Source organism: Ictalurus punctatus, chromosome 23 (genome assembly GCF_001660625.3).
Source record: "Ictalurus punctatus breed USDA103 chromosome 23, Coco_2.0, whole genome shotgun sequence".
In the NCBI taxonomy this organism is placed as follows: Eukaryota; Metazoa; Chordata; class Actinopteri; order Siluriformes; family Ictaluridae; genus Ictalurus; species Ictalurus punctatus.
The window spans coordinates 2,759,951-2,778,441 of NC_030438.2; the positions used below are offsets into that span (position 1 = coordinate 2,759,951).

At 37.4% G+C, this 18,491-nt stretch overlaps 1 protein-coding gene across 1 annotated transcript in view; it reads right to left on the reverse strand.

Annotated features, from left to right (window-relative positions):
- sema5a (sema domain, seven thrombospondin repeats (type 1 and type 1-like), transmembrane domain (TM) and short cytoplasmic domain, (semaphorin) 5A) overlaps positions 1-18,491 on the reverse strand; it is a 231,168-nt gene that overhangs the window by 177,674 nt on the left and 35,003 nt on the right. The gene's annotated exons all lie outside the window — the stretch shown is intronic.

Here is an 18,491-nt window from a genome sequence, read left to right on the forward strand (position 1 = left end):
TAAGGGCAGAAAATGGGCGCCTGACAGACCTTTCCAGACCACAGAGGCACCATCAATAGGGGAATGGCTGGCCGAAATATCGGCCACATAGACCCTAACTGTAGAAGGAGCCAACCCTGCTGAGAAACGTTCCTGTAAGAACTCCAGGACTGTAGCTATTGCGCAGTTACTGGGTGTCACTGGTATTCCTCACACCACGATAAAAAAGTTGCTACTTAAATGCATACAATATTCTCATGGATGGTGCTCTACTGTTTAACATGGTCCCTACAACCTTGGTTGAGAGACCGGAATCTATGAGCTGGTGAGACTCACAGCTTTCGTAGTTCCGGGCCAAAGGTGATAAATAGATCCCTCGATAGACGATAGATCCCTGCGAAGGGGAATCTCCCAGGGAGTGCTGTCCAGCAGAGATATTATCTCCGAGACCCAAATTTGAGCTGGCCAATCCGGTGCTACTAGCAGCAGTAGATGTAGCATGATCTTGGCAAACTCTTCCTAGAGCCTGTTTAAGCAGAGCAATCCGGGGAAAGGAGTACAGACATGACCTTGGCCACGTGTGTATCATGACATCCAGCCCTGACCTTTGTTTTTTTTTTGGTGTGGGAAGGATGAATTATAAACAGAATTTGGGCTTTAAGACATGTAATCTTTTCTTTGCTCACAAGCAAATGTGGCATTGTATGCTGAGTTCACAGGTATGTTCATCAGAAAATGTATTAATGTGTTTCTGGTTAGTTGGAGGTGTTTTGTTTTGTGGGAGATTTTGTTTTGTGGAAGACAGCGCTCGCAATATGATTACCACTGCAAGGAGTCTACAATTGGAGTATGTACCGTGTGTGGCACTTCAGACACAGTCCCGCAAACAGAGTAGAGCTGAAAGCTCAGCAAGCCTCTCATGGACTAATAGAGGAGTCCCTCGTCCAGGATGTACCGACATGCTGGAATTAAATTCTTGAAATGATCAGGCGGATTCAACACAACAAAGATCCAATGAAAGCAGTGCTGGCACAGCAGAAGAACAACTTAACCATGCTAACCTTAGCTGAATATGACAGGCTGGCAAAGTTGGAAACGTTGCTGGAGCCCTGCAGGTAATGTGATTTCTCTGTCTTCTCCAATTTTACTGATAAAAAATAAGTAGTTTGTAAGTCATCTAAAAATAACAACAATCCGAATGAAAACTGTAGTCATTTGTCAAGTCAACTGTGTGGTGCTGTGTTTGCACTGTAGGTACATCACTGAGCTCCTAGGTGGTGAAAAGTATGTATCCTACTCCGTGGTGCTACCCACACCATGTCATCTCCGGCATACAACGGAGGTCTCTGATGTTGACCGTGCCTACATAGCACGCTTCAAGTCTGCATTCACAAAGGACCTCAACGGGCAAAAGGAGAACTCAAACCTGTGGTGGTTAAAGGTGGCAACCGCTCTAGACCCTTATTTCAAGGACCTGAGGTGCTTGTCCAGAGCAGAGAGGGGAGAGGTGTGACAAAAGTTGAGTGAGATCCTGAAGGATAGAGAACCTGCACCACAGACCTCTGGAGAAAAAGTGGAGCCAGAGCCACCAAAGAAGAAGATGGGATCGGAGTCGGAGACTGATGATGAGGTACTGGCCACAGATCAATCTCTAGAGCGGTACAAGGCAGAGCCCTGTGTCAGCATAGAAACATATCCACTATATTGGTGGTCATCACAAGCAGGTGCTTATTGCACAGCTTGCAATCATTGGCCGAGTCAAAGTCCTGACCTTAGGCCAATAGAAATGTTGTGGAAGGAGCTGAAGCAAGCAGTTGATGTGAGGAAACCCACCAACATCCTAGAGTTGAAGCTGTTCTGTACTGAGGAATGGGCTAAAATTCCTCCAAGCCGATGTGCAGGACTGATCAACAGTTACTGGAATCATATAGTTGCAGTTATTACTGCACAAGGGGGTCACACCAGATACTGAAAGCAAAGGTTGACATACGTTTGTCACTCACAGATATGCAATATTGGATCATTTTGCTCAGTAAATAAATTACCAAGTACAATATTTTTGTCTCATTTGTTTAATTGGGTTCTCTACATCTATTTTTAGGAGTTGTGTGAAAATCTGATGATGCTTTAGGTCATATTTATGCAAAAATATAAAGGAAAAAAATCAGAAAAAAGTTCACAAACTTTCAAGCACCACTCTGTAATACTAGAAAACTGCATCAAACTCCCATGTACACAACAATGCTAATGTTAATACTGGTAGTGACGGTCAACTGAAAAACTCATGGGAGCTCATTACAAATAAAAATAGTACAGAGAGTCCACTCGACCATTCTCAGAGCAGAAAATGAGTATGAGCCAAATTTCTCATATATTTATAGGTTATAACTTGACTATCAAGCAGTTGAAGATTCTGTAGATTCTGGAGGTAGAGCTTTGTGTACATAAGTGGGAATGGGAATCAGGTTCAATTAGTTAAAAAAATTTACAATGTTGTTGTAGAGCTGCAGTCTTGACTAATCTTGACTAATGCAACGTTAACTTTTTAAGGTCACATGATCAGGTTGCATAATTTTGTTCTTGACAACATTGTAAAAAAAAAAGAAAAGATGTCATTCTGAGGGACACAACAAACCTCTAAAATGTGCTGGCTTGAAACTTCTGTCTGTTTTTGTCTGGTGTTAACAGACCATATAGTTACAGAGCTATAGTATGTAAAATTTATTATAAAATATTCACTCATACACAACGTACTCCAGAAATACACACGGACATAAAACAACCAACGTGCGTGCTATATTTATAGATGCAGGATGTAGCAAATGCATTATACTAACATTGAGGTATTTGCCTTACACAATCACCCATAAACGGGTACTAGAAACCGACACAAATAGACAAACACACTGATAGATGAACCATGCAAAAGCCCATTAGGTATGTGTCTGTGTGCTAATGTGTCCCTGGGCTAAATGGAGCCTGACATGCAGCTGCTTTCTAAGAAGCTATAAGGAATCTAACTTGGAAAACAGAAGAAAATTTATGCTAACAAAACAGCTATTAAAGTTTCTGAAGGTCATTATATATTCTATAGTGTATCATTAACCACATCATCTATATCAGCAACATAAAATACTGGCTCAGTAGTCACCTCAGAGCTTTACTTTTGTAAGGTTTGGTAATACTATTCATATAATAAGTCAATAGATAATGTATATACTGTACATGTAAATCAAGAGGTCTGAATTGGAAGATATGAAGTTCTTAGAGCTTAGATATACTTTTGTTCAGATCTGTATTAAAAGAAAATCCAATCAGGGAAACATAAACACAAGTCTATTTGACATTTCTGAACATATTTTGAAGCAAGTTTTGAAAGTGTCCACATACACAATGCTTCACTGAACAACGCTAATCAGTGGCCCTTGTTAGCTAGTGCAGAATGCCCAAAAGTCTGTCAGGAGATTTGTGGTTTACTTTTCATTAAACAACATAAACAAGACATCGTTTGTTTTTCATCCATACCCATCCATATCCATATACACTGTATAATTTTAAAACCAAGTATGGATGCTTTGATATTGGGTACCGTTCTATACTGTGCTTATTTGCTCTCTTATAAATGTACTCTTAAAAAATGCTCTGCTACCAACATCCAATAACTTGTGATACTCTGTGACATAAGCTTAATATATGTTGTCATGTTAAAAAAAACAGACAAGATGAAATGACATTGATATACTGATAATATATTTTATAGCTTTTAAAGAGTACCTTAAGCTTGATGATGGCCAACGTGAGTGCGCAGATCAGTGTCAGTGAGCATGGTCATTAAAATGAGCTGAAGGTGCTGTGAATTGCGCACACACAAAGGTGATTGTGAGCACGGAGCAATGAAGTGAATGTGCAGAAAAACTGTTGATTGTGAGAGCACTTCAGTTCTGGGAGCACTGAACACCGAAACATGCACACTTCCTTTCCCTTCAATTCACGGCACCATTTTTACTGAATACGCTTGCTGATACTGATCTGCACACTCAGGTCAGCTGCCCTCATGCTCTTAAGCTACACAGGGTTGCAGGGGAGCCTGGAGCCTATCCCAGGGAACTTGGTGCACGGGGCAGACGACACCCTGGACGGAGGGCCAGCCCATTGTAGGGCGCAATCGCACACACATACTTGCACTACAGACAATTTGGAAATGCCAGTTAGCCTACAATGCATGTCTTTGGATTGAGGAAGGAAACAGGATTATCTGGAGGAAGCCCCTGAAGTACGGGGAGAACATGCTAACTGCATTAGATCGCCCAACCCCGGAGGTACGAGGCAAGCATGCTAACCACTAAGCAAACATACCCCCCCCCGCTTTCTTTTAAATATCAGGTTTTAGTCCATTAACATCTTAAACATAGAACTGAAGAGTGCACAGGTACCACAAACACGGTAGGTTACTCATTTAGGAATCAGTATTGTCACGAATGCCAAAACAGTGTACCGGTACTCTGTGTGAAGAAAATGCTGTTGATGCATCGCTACTCATAAGTTAACTATTGTTTTATTATTCATACATTTCGTCAGCCTGAAAAACCCCAAACTCTGCACCTTGCCATAAGGTTCAACATATGGTAACTGCCTCAAATAATTGTGACTGCAAATTGAGTTTGCACTGACAAAAATAGTGAAGTTAACCTTAGTTTCTACGAGCACCTGTAGCCTTGCCGTGTACTGGAGTAGATCTTAAAGCCTAACCCTATTTTGAAACAAAAAAAAAACGTTATTTGAAAACTTGGCTATTGTCATTTATAAATTTATAGTAAAAAAAATATATATATATATTTTTAGAAACAGGGTACAGTATTCAAAACTCCTGCATCAACAAAAAAACAGAACTTTACAGCAGCTGAGTTTAGATAATTTTACGCTACATTAGGTTCACAGATCCATTGCAAAACTTAAAAAAGCATCTGGACACTAAATATATCAAGCGACTCCAGGATTTTTTTGCCTCCTAGTTGTTACTGCAACACCACAGTTTTCTATATGTAATAATTTCTTCATTTGCAATAAATACACCAACAGATATATTATTTCTCTGTGTAATTACGGTAGGTGTGCAACGACAACTGGTTATAGGAAGTTTGGCATTTCATTCCAATAGCTAGCAGTAATTAGCAGCACTGGAGCTAGGATTGATGTCTTATATTTTGCTTAATAATTTAGAGATATGTGGCTTACTTGGAGGAGAATTTGCAAATCCACTCGTAGTGTCACAGTTTAACATGTTTTTTTATTTATTTTTTTTATTTTATTATTAGAAATCAGGACTCCACAAAGGTTTTGTATTTTTTTTTATGTGTTAGATTTTTTTTTTTTAGATTTACTATAAACAACAGACAAAACAATGTTTTGTTATTCAGCTCCTACGTTAATCATAAATCAACAACAGGCTTGTGTGTGTCATCAATATATCTGTGCTGAACAAAAAAAGATATAAAACACGATGTATTTATTTGAAGGCAGGGTGTTTTTTTTTACTGACTTTTAAACCTAGGTACTAAAAACAATCAAATTAGGCACAGACCCTTGATGGTTAAATATGAGGTCTTAGCATTTAACCTTGCTTTGTAATTCTTGGTAAGCTTGAATTTTTCCAGGCCTGACAGAGGGAATAAGATTAAGACTGTATCAAAGGATTCGGCTCAGGAAACAATATAGCACTGAACTACAGCAACACTAAAAGGACAAACAATGTAGAGAATAGAGTGCTGTAAAAATGACGTATTTTTGTAGGCTAACCCGGAAGTTAGCATCACACTGGTTCCCTCGACAAAAAACAAATAGGGATTTTCCATTGGCTTTTGGATTATTGCAGAGCTCTGTGACAAACAAAAGTTTATGATTCTTTCACATTTTATCATCAAGTTAACCTTCACAAATAAACACAAGTTTTATTAATTTTCAAGAGTAAATAAAATCACCAGAAGTAAAAAGCTAAAGTTATAAAGGCTATAAACAAACTACACCACAGTCGCATGACTTAAACATCACCACCACTAAGCTTCTGAATTTAAAAAAAAAAAAAAAAAGTTGGGACAGTATGGAAAATGCTAATAAAATCAAAGAGGAGTGAATTGTAAATGTACTTTGACTTGTATTTAAACCAAAAAAAAAATATCTAAACACAAGGTTGATGTTTTACCTAATCAGCTGCATAGTTTTTTGAAGGTAAATGTTTATTCTGAAATTGATGCATGCAACACGTTCCAAAAAAGTTGGGATAAGAAGGTGATGTGAAACAGGTGAGGCAATCGTCTAATCATAGTATATAAGGAGCATCCAAAAAAGGCCCAGTCCTTCAAGAGCAAGGATAAGTCGAGGCTCGCCGATCTGCCAACAGATGAGTCAGCGAATAAGCCAACATTTTGAGAACAACATTCCCCAAAGACAAATCGGTAGGATTATGGGCATTTCACCTTCTGCAGTGCACAATATAATTAAAAGATTCAAGAAATCCGGTCAAATCTCAGCGAGTAAAGGGCAAGTTCGAAAAACAACTTCTGAATGTGCGTGATCTCCGATCCCTCAGACATCACCGTCTTAAAACCTGTCATGAGTCTGTAATGGAGATCCTACCAGGAATACTTTGGTAAACCATTGTCATAAACATCTTTCGCCGCTGTATCCACAGATGCAAGTTAAGGTTTTACTATGCAAAGCAGAAGCCACACATCAACACTGTACAGAAGCGCCGCCAACTTCTCTGGTCTCGGTCTTATCTGAGATGGACAGTAGCACAGTGGAATCGTGTTTTGTGGTCCGACCAGTCAACATTTCATATAGTTTTTGAGAGGAAAAGGACCATCCAAGTTGTTATCAGCGTCAGATCAAAAATCCAGCGTCTGTCATAGTTTGGGGATGTGTCAGTACCCATGGCATGGGTAACTTGCACATCTGTGAGGGCAGCATTAATGCAGAAAGATATGTACACATTTTAGAGCAACATATGCTGCCATCCAGAGCAGGACAATGCCAAACCACATTCTGCCTGGATTACAAGCGCATGGTTGCGTAAGCAGAGAGTGCGGGGGCTAGCATGGCCTGCCTGCAGTCCTGACCTGTCTCCAAATGAGAATGTGTGGCACATTATGAAGCGAAAAATAAGGCAACGAAGGTCCTGTACATTTGCGCAGCTGAAGAAATGCATAATGGATGAATGGGGGAAAATTCCACATTCTAAACTTAACCAACTGGTGTCCTCAACGCCCAAACACTTAATAAGTGATATTAAAAGAAAAGGTGATGTTACACAGTGATAAACATTTGACTGTCCCAACTTTTTTGGAGTGTGTTACAATCATCAGATTTGAAATGGGTGTATACTTCCAAAGGTAAATTAAATTCACAAAGCAAAACATCAAATAATGTGTTATGAATTTTTTTTTCATTATAGTACAGGGTGAATTGAATTTTCAAATAACTCTTTTTTTTTTTTTTTTGTTTATTTTTTTGTACTTTCAAAATTACTGTCCCAACTTTTTCAGAATTGGGTTGTACTATAAATTGGTAAATCTACAAGTTGTAAAGTTTGAGTTGGAATAGTTTGCAAGAGTGCTAGTATAAACACAAGGAGTAGATGGGTTTTCCTGTTCGGACAACACAAGTGGGGTATTACTAATGTATTTTATGTCATAGAATAAAACATGAACGTATCCTGAGCTTGTGTTAACCACAGACCTTATTTCAGTTACTTAACCAAAAACCCATTCAAATAACCCATTGACTTCAGGATGATGGAACCGGAAGTGCTAAAATGCTAAATAATTTCTGGGTTTTAGGACTCATTTTTACAGCACTCTAAAAATGTCTGCAATGTTACTACAAACTATACAACAAATCAATATACTTTATATACTGATATCTTCTCAGAGCAGACAGAATATAAGAGGATCCTAGTTTTATTTTTCTTACAGAGCTCTTCGTAAGCCTGTGAATGGTAAGGAATCTGCTGTTTAATTGGAAAAACAGACTTTTCTGTTTACTTGTATTATTTCACACAAAAAAAGGGCTGCTATGGACTCAATGTCACATGTGACTTGTGTACGCCTACATGTTTGCACAGATGGATTCTTATGTTAGCGCTCGAGTGAGACACACACACACACACACACATACAAGAATTGTATACAACCCCAGACTTTACACAACACCTGTGCCAATGAGGACCCCCTGCAGGGCTATTGAACACATCTCAAGGCTATTGAAGGGAGAATTACATGACCACAATCACCACTAACCAGCAGCCAAAATCGATTGCAAACCCATCTCCAACATGGACAAACACAAGTCCTGAGACTGAAATAGAGAGAGGGTTTTTTTTTCCTGCCAGATTGAAGATGCATTTGGAACATCTGCTCCTGGAAGAGAAAAACACAACGCCATCTAATTCAGAGCATCAGAAAACACGATGCATTTTCATAAACGCATTTTCATCCAGCCTTGGCTGGCTTGAGTAAGGCTCAGCTGGCGGATCTGAATTACGTCCATTCGCAATGATCAGAAATTATTCAGTGAATAATGAGCTGGCAGTGAGAGAAGCAGCGGGCTCAGGCTCTACACCTGTGAAAATGAAATAATGGGACGTGGAATTAATAACAGGCTGCTGTTTTCTTGACTGTTACTGATCTGATTCTCGCTGCTCAAACCATCACTCATCTCATCATATCATATTTGATAGCGTGTTAACGGTGATGCAATGTGTATCTCAATATGTACCAAACATGCAGACTACAAAAATTCTGTTAAAATAATCATGAAAATAATAATAATAGTAATAATTGCATTAGCTTTAGAAAATAAAGTTAGGGGCGGATTATTCTGATTATTAGCAACAGATTTTCCTCAAATAAGGTAAGGATAGATATTGACAGGAGCTTTAAAACATTTATAAACTGTGTATTTTACCCTTGATAATGCAATGTCCAGGACATGAGCCTTTTTCATCAGCAAAAGCAGTTTTAAGTCAATTCTGATATTAGAATTTCTCTGTAGTGACAGTTTAATAATGAGCTGACACTGAGGCTTTCAGCTCTCCACCTAAAATATGAAATAATGAGACATGGAATTTATAATAGCCTGCTGTTTTCAAGATTGCCAAGCATCATCACTCAACTCAAGAAACTCAAGAAAGGGTATTCGAAGACTCCTGCTGTACGGAGTTCATTTTGAAAACTGCCTAAAATGAATGAATTGATTCAACGCTTTTATTTGGACTAACAATGGTATTGTATCATGAAAGAAAAAAAGTATTTTTAGGCAACGAATACTGCTGCATTATTCCATTTAATTAAATTCCATGTAATATATGTGTAAAGTGGCATAGTGTGTAGCCGCCTATCCCTGTGACTGAAAACCCCAAATTGGGTTTTTCCACCTAACATACTTTGAAACCTCAACTTTTAGAAACCATAAATATATTTTACAGTTATTTAAATGTTTTTTTTTTTTTTTTCATTTACTATTACCCTTGTCTTAGCTGTCTTCCTGCAAAGATCATCTTGGGTAAGGAACCAATTTAACAATATATGATGATAACAACAATCAGTCTGTCTAAATATGTCTAAAACCTGGCTAGCTTAGTTTTATTTCCTCACACAATGAATGCCATGTTTGGATCAAGTTCAGTTTCTAATCACATTCTGGCTCTTAAAATGTCCATGATTCTCCTGCAATGCCACTGGAATGCAAACTTTAAATGCAGTTTTCTTCCTTTTCACTTTTAGGAGTAACCAGTTATGTTAAAAATAATTACTTACACGTATGGTTGAGGTACATGTGAAAGAGAAAACCAGGAAAACCTATAGCTTTCAGAACGATACATAGGATAAAATGTCAAGACTTTAACATGTGAAGGGTTTTCCCAGACTACCAGCAATATTTTTGTTGAATTCAATACAGTACCCCGATAAAACTGAACTGAAATTTACAAAATACAGTTGTCAATTCTGTAATTGTCAATACTGTAGCAACCTTTACTGTAAAGTCCTACTGAGTGTTAGACATAGTTATCTGTTATATAGTCCCTTCCAAAAATATTGGAATGGCAAGGCCAATTCTTTTTTTCTTTCTTAATTTTTTCTTATAAACTGAAAACATTTGGGTTTGAGATCAAACGATTGACATGAGACGACAGGTCAGAATTTCAGCTTTCCTTTTCTGCTATTTACATCTGGATGTGCTAAATACCTTGAACATGGCACCTCTGGCGGCAGACCACCCAATTGTTTTGTTGAAGAAAAGTATTGTAACAGATAAGTCTTGAAGTAAATTAAAGTAAATAACACTTAATATTTGGTTGCATATCACTTGTTTGCAATAACTGCATTGAGCCAGAAACCCACTGACCAGAATGTTGCATTCTTCTCTTATAATGCTTTTTCCAGTATTGTACCACAGCTTCTTTCAGTTGTTGTTTGTTTTGGGAGGGGGGGGGGTTCTCCCTTCAGTCTCCTCTTCAGGAGGTGAAATGCATGCACAATTGGATTACAGTCTGGTAATTGACTTGGCCAGTCTAAAACTTTCCATTTTTTCCCCCTGATAAAGTCTTTTGTTGAGTTGGCAGTGTGTTTTGGATCATTGCATTTCTCTGTAAATTGGCAGACAGAATGCTTCTGTAGACTTCTGAATTCATTCTGCTGCTACTATCATGAGTTACATAATCTAAAGATTAGTGCGCCTGTTCCAGAAGCAGCCATGCAAGCCCAATCCATAACACTACCTTCACTGTGTTTGACCAATGAGCTCTTATGTTTTGAAACATAAGCAGATCCTTTCTTTCTCTACACTTTGGCCTTTCCATCGTTTTGGTACAGGTCTTTGTTCCAGAAATTTTTCAGATCATCTATGTATTTCTTTGTGAATTCCAATCTGTATTTCCGATTCTTACTGCTGATGAATGGTTTGAATCTTGTGGTATGGCCTCTATATTTCTGCTCTCGAAGTCTTCTTCAAATGGTGGTTTGTGATACCTTCACCCCTACCCAGTGAAGGTTATTAGTTTCTGTTTTTGTCATCAGCTGCTGTTGTTGTCCTTGGACCTTGTCCTTAGACCTGTCTGATGTCTGGTTGTTAGTACACCTGTGGTTTCTTTCTTTTTCAGCACATTCCAAATTGTGGTATTGCTATGTCCAATGATTGTGCAATGGTTCTGATGGATTTTCCCTCTTTTCTCAGCTTCAAAATGGCTTGCTTTTCTCCCACAGACAGCTCTCTGGTCTTCATGTTGGTTTGTCCTTTTTAACAACAAATGCAGTCTTCACAGGTGAAACCCAGGCCTCAAACCAAGAATAGACATTCAGAGCTATTCATTATTTAAATAATCAATCTAACATGCTAACATGGCACACCTGGGCAACAAGAAACACCTATCAGTCACATGTTCCAATATTTCTGATCACTTGAAAAATGAGTGTGTTCAAACAAAAGGTGCCATGTTCTAAGTTAATACATCTAGATGTACATATCAGGAAATTAATGCTGAAATTCTTATCTGAATACGAATATCTTATATTCATCTTTTGATCTCAAACCCAAATGCCTTCAACGTACAGCAAAAAAAAAAAAAAAAATTCAGAAGAAAAAGGAACTGACCTTGCCAAGCCAACACTTTCAAAAGGGACTGTATGTGGTTAGTCAGATTTAAAAGAACATATTACATATAGTTTACATAAAAATATTATGTTTCTCATTAAAATGTGATTGAAACAAGTTTCTAATTACTAGTTCTATGAATTATGTAGAGTGAGCATGATCAGATCACACAGTATTAACATGATCCAATTACATTATTACATTATAAAATCTCATGAGGATGTTGGCACTGACAGAAAGAAATAACTATATTAGTATTAAATTAACCTGATTAGTTCATGTGTGGCATAATTGCAGAGGGGGTAATGTTGCCACTTCACAGTGCCAGTGACCTGGGTTTGAATTACGTGAATTCTCTGAATCTTTTTTTTTTTTTTCAGCATACAATTGGAATGAATAATAAATGAAAACTGAAAACACGAATGATCATCTTTAGCCAGAATCCAGCATCTTACTTACTGCTGACATTTGGTCAAAGAATGTGCCACTGTTGAAACAGTATACAGTGTGGGTGTAACTGCTTATATGCATTCAAAGCATACAATTTCCTTAAATATTCTATCAGAGCAGAGAAATATAGACCTAGACGGGCAAAGTGATTTTGTATCCTTGCTCACAAATTTTCCACAGTAAGGTCAACATCTTGATGAATTTGCCCAATAGTATAATATAAACCCATAAAAATAATAGAATAGTTTAGTAATTATTAAAAAAAAACACAAAAAAAAACCAACAACTGCTAAATGTGAATGAAAAGGGAATGAAAGGTGAATGTGAGGTGAATAAAGCACTACAGATATGTTTGATATCTCTGCAACACGTTTGGCAGCCAGTAAACATTGACCGTATCTACAGAAAAACACATTTTCCGCCAGCATTGCTTCCACCGTTCATATATTTTTCTCAGCCTGACATACTCATCTAAAATCGAAAAACTCAACGTTGCAGGACCATAGCGTTCAGTCTGATAACAAAACATTGTTCCGACAGAATAAACGCTGGAATAGATGACATCTGTCAAACCAGGCATACATCCCGTATTCACATCACCATGACTGCTTAACCTTTAATCAAAATACTATCATGTTCAAAAAGGTTGCCACTGGGTAGGATTTTGTGATTATCTAAAGAAGCTAGCTACAGTCAGCTCCAGAATTATTGGAAACCTAGAAAAGATAGTTTATATAAAGTCTCTTGAATTCAGATTATTGGTTTTCAGAAGGGTTCAAATCCAGTGACTAAGATGGCTAATGCAAAATATAGATTTTTTTTTTTGGTTTCTTTATCTATTTCTGGGCTGATTTGGAAGCACAGTTTATACCCTGCTGTTTCTTTGTCTTGTGGCAAAGTCTTGGATGTTGTAACATGAATTTTTCAGTGTCGTATCCAAGAAAGAAAAAAAAGAAAGAAATGAATTTGACCGTTAGTAAATTGTATATGATACAATTTTGCTTGACTTAATAATGCCTAGAGCTGCACCAACTAATCGATAATAATCGATTATGAAAATCATTGTCAACGCATCGCATTATCGATTAGTTGGTTTGCGCACGGCACCCGGGTGCGTTTACTTATTACACAACTTCTATTCCGAAAACACGGTTCGGAGAGTAAATACTAAAGTTTTGTCCCAAATGAAGTACTGCACGCTTACACTATGCATTCTGCACTACCAAAGATTGTGTGGATTTTAGAAAGGTAATATCATCTCAAATATAACTAGCATTTTTTTTTTTAATTACTAATCGGAAGTATAAGCCTCTTCCTAGTCGACGGCGCATGACGTCATACGCATGCTAGCATTAGCAGACACCCAGAGTCACCGACTATGACTTTCTTCAGTTTACTGTTTGTTCATGTTAACTTTTATTCCCAACATGACCTCAGTCACCATCAGACAGAGGCGAAATCGTCACGTGACTGAGGAAGAAAGTCCTCTAAGGCAGGGGCGCATTTTATATTAAACACCGCGGAGATCAAACAGTGATGCACGAGCACAAACATGTTTATATCCAAAATGCTCCACTGTGTGCAACGGGCAGGGGAAAAACTTTCTTGTCATTATATGCTGTATTTGCGCGCTTGCAGTGTAAATTCTGTCGTTTATTATAAAGGAAGTGATCTGTTAGTATGAGCATGAGTAAGATCTGTAATGTCTAATTAAAACATTATGATCAAAAGTAAACACAAGCAAAATAATGTCTAAAGACAGTGACTAACAGAAACCACAAGGTGCAGTGAAAGGGAGTTTTTATGATTAATTTAGGACTGTAGTTTAATTCAATGCTTTTTCTGCATCCATAAAAAATAATGCATAAATACTATAAAATAAAGTGTATATATATATATATATATATATATATATATATATATATATATATATATATATATATATATAATTTGTTTATATTTTGTATATAAGTATTTATTCATTATTTTTTACGGATGCACAAAAAGCACAGAATTAAACTACAGTCCTAAATTAATAATATACATTCTGGTGTGTGTGTGTGTGTGTGTGTGTGTGTGTGTGTGTGTGCGTGTGTATTGGGTTCTTTTCTGTTTTGTACAAAAAGTTGTGCAAAGTTTTAGTCTGAAGTTTATATTTGTAACACTCAGTTTGTGGATTTCATTTTAAATAAGCAAAAAAAAAAAAAGGGTACTGATAGTTTGCCCCGCCTCATCTGATTAATCTAAATAAATAAATAAATAAATAAATAAATAAATAGATAAATAAATAAATAATCAGCCAACTAATCGATTATGAAAATAATCGTTAGTTGCAGCCCTAATAATGTCGTCATCGACCAAAACACATGCGCAGTTTACTTTACTTCATGTACAAATGTGTACCTAAGTATGAGTTGCATTCTCATTCACGAGAATCGTTTGGTTCCAGTGCAACTGAACTCAGACAACCTCCTACAGGTAGTCTCAGGTTCAGTACCATGGTTCGCTTCCCTGTCCGCATGACAGCTTTCATATTAACAATTTTTCATGCTCTGTTTCGCACTACACTGCCAGTGTGAAAGCCCCCTATGTGTGTGCAGGACTAGTTGAAGTAGTGATGCTAGCCTTTGCCAGTTCAGTGTTTATGAAGACTGATGTAATTGTATGTTCTCATTAGTATACTACTTTTGGTTTGAGTAGCTTAAGGTCTTATTTAGCAGTAGTAATGGCAAAAGAAATTCGTTTTTTGCACTTGAAGTACACTCTATTTGATATAATTAACCTAATATAACTAAGTAACAATGGGTAAATGTTAATACACATATACATCTACATGTAGAGAAATTAAACTCATGTAACACTTAACATAAAAATTATTACATTCAATAAGATATTTTAGTCAGTGTATGTCCTGTTTTTTTTGTTTGTTGGTTTTACCTAGGAATGTAATTTGGGCTTTTGATCATTAAATAACCTTGTTTGCTTCTGTCTTGACCCCTTCTCTGGACTATGATGATTTGTAGATGTGCCCCAATAAACCCCACATTCTGAGTATGCTCTTGCATCTTGCCTGGCCTCTGCACCTCAACTACTTGTTACAATAACAATGGAGGTAATTAGTGTTATAAAATTACTGATAATGCTCAGGAGAATGTATTATGATGCCTTATACCACAGCATGAATTCTCAAATCTGATTCTTCAGAAGATGTTGAGTAATTTTCTATAATAGCAGCTTTGATCATAGTGCATGATTTAATTCAAATCACAGGTTTATATTAATCTGCTTGTTCTAATACATTGACATTTGCATAACAACAACTCACACCTCCCCAGTCATGCATTACTTTCCTGTAAGTTTCATTCCTAACATTTACCATAAAATTGATATTTTCATCCCTAACATAAGTGATGTACCTTTGTGGTGTCTCATTCAAGACTTCCTTTAACTGTTAGTGTTCCAGTTCTGCTTTGAGAAGAGCAAATGAGACAAAGATGACATATCACTCAAATGTTAACTTGGGACCACATACACTTCCTAAAAATCTTGGCTATCCAAGAAGCCTATTACTGAATGGAGCCCAATAAGAGTGAAATGTCAAGTTTTAGTGAATTAAAAGACAATATAAATAAATAAATAAATGAAAATCAGTCATTAGGATAAAAACAATCTCGCCTGCTCACAAGAATCTATTTGACTTCATAAGAGTTGGAGTGAACGAATCCTTTGCCAATGTGAAATTGGCAATTTGTGAGACCGTGTTGGATGGGAATGCTTTTGGCGCGGCTGAAGTAAAGTTGCTGGAGACGGGCAGCCATAATTGCAGGCTGGTTAAGAAAACAACGCAGCTTAAAAGCTGACATATTGAAGGCTGTGTTAGTCGGTGCGGAGGAATTTGAGGGCTGCTAAAGAGGGACGACCACAGACAGAGTCCAATTTAAATCTGGGCCAGACAACCCAGCAATTTCAGCCTGTCACACCCTAAAGCTCCCAAAGCTCCCCAGTCCACCTTCTTATTTTGAACTGTCTATTTCTCTCCACTGACTCTGAAAAGAATGGACAACTGGATTTCCCTGGCTGAACACGCAGATTGACACACAGCAACAACGCAGCATTCCCAACACTGTGGAAAAAGTAAAGGAACTGTATCTTTGTGGCTTCTTTCTGAGGGAGCAGTACTGCCCTAAACCCTTTCACTCTGCCCTCAAGGTCACATATGGAACTCCAAACCCAGAACCACAGCCTGATGCTCACAGGCTTTGAGTTTGAAATGATAACCCTCTGTTAATGTAAGTTTTAGATGTGTATGATTGTACACCCTGCTATGAGTGTACACTACTTTTACTTAAAAAAAAATAAAAAATTGAGAACAACTTCAGACAGATGTGACACTTGGAAGATACAATATTTGTCTCTATTCTGACATTAACACGGGGCAAAGATTTTTCTCAATAGCACAAAGACTGTCCAAAAATGCGTCCTACATAGAAACTGAATAAAACTATACTGACACTATTTTGAAGTGTTAAATATAACAGTATCACTTCTAACCAAGTGCCATGGCACATCTAGTACGTTTAGTCCTTTTGGAGCAAACTGCTTAAAAGCTACAGTATTTCCTCATCCAGCCATTTTTAGAAACACTCTGGTGTAAATAAATAATGGCACATTTGAGGAACAATTATGAAAAATGAATCATAAAAAGATTAAGTAGGCCTACAATGAAATGTCAAATCTAACACTTTACAAATAATGCTAATGGAGATAATGATTATGTGGTAAATACCGGTCGGCATTTAGGCAGTGAAAATGTCATTCATGTGGATATTAGACATTTATAAAAGCATTACATTGAAAATTTTCTATGTTTGCTGCACATTACTGCAGAATCATCTAAAAATCCACCATCTAGCTGAGTTTTTGTGAATGCCGCTGCCAGCAAGCAGTCCCAGACTACCCAGCTAGTAATATTATTACACCCTCCTGTACTCTCTTAAACCTGAAGTGGTATAAATGCTTCTTTTTCTTTTTTTTTTATCCTATTGGTACTAGACAATAAAATAGTTAATCATGCTTTTTTTTAAATGGTAAATATCAAGCAGGGATAATCAATATTACAAAAAGGCCATAATAATATCTTCATTCAATTAAATACTAATTGGAATTCCGGATATGGGGTTAAAGAGTTTTCTCCAAAGAGTGACTCATGCACACCTGATATTCCTTGTGGGCCTCAGGATGAATTCCCTCTTCTGTTACAGTGACTTTATCTCCCCATAAAACCATCATTGTCAGAGCACATGGAGAAAATATGAGAGAATCCCCTCCAGCGGAGAACATGAGGAGGAGGAAACCGAAGAACTGCAATTCTGATCTCAAACTGTGAAATACGTCCAACAAAAATGTCTCCTCCTTATACATACTCTCATCTGTATGGCTTTCTCTTCCATGATCCACAGATGAATTAATTTTAGTGCCTTTTCATAAATCATACTGAAAGTGCAATAATAAACCACTTAAATAAGCCATTCACTCTGTTTACATCTCTTTATCATATAATGCAGGCATTTTTCCATTTCTCTTTATTATGCAACGACCTAGAACAAGTATTTGTTAAGCAGACAAATAAATCATTCATCCATCTTCAGTACTGCTCAGGGTCCTTATCCTACACAGTACTGCTTATCCTACACAGGGTCATGGGGGAGCCTGGAGCCTATCCCGTGGAACTCCGAGGCACAAGGCGGGAGAAACCCTGGACAGGGTGCCAACCCATCACAGAACACAGTCGCACACACATTCACAGACTACACACAATTTGGAGATGCCAATCAGCCTACAATGCATGTCTTTGGACTGAGGGAGGAAACCGGAGTACCCAGAGGAAACCCCTGAAGCATGGGGAGAACATGAAAACTCTGTGCACACAGGGTGGAGGTGGGACTCAAACCCAGTGAAATCAAGTCAATTCATTTTATACCAGTTTATACCAGTTTATACCTATATGAAACAGCAATTGCATTTTTATGGTCACATTTCTTTCTTTCAACTTCTTCAGAATAAAACAAAAGTACATTTACATTTTTCACCCACAAACCATGGGGGATGCAAACTCGACCATAGAAACATTGAAATGATGGTAATTCTTTTAAACAAAGCCAAATTCTATATTCCAACTGATGGATGTTAGGGTGGCAGTTTTATAAGATCCTCGATAGGTGCTAAAGTATGAGTTAACTTAGGAAACTGTACTTAACTAGCTAGCTCAGCTAACTAACTCCCTTATTGCTCACTGTAATTATTTAGCTGACTCCTTGTTCTTCACACAAGTCATCTAGTAAACCCTCTTGTTGTTCACTAAAGTCAACTAACACTCTTGTTCACTAACGTATTTAGCTAGCTAGAGCCCCTAGTTG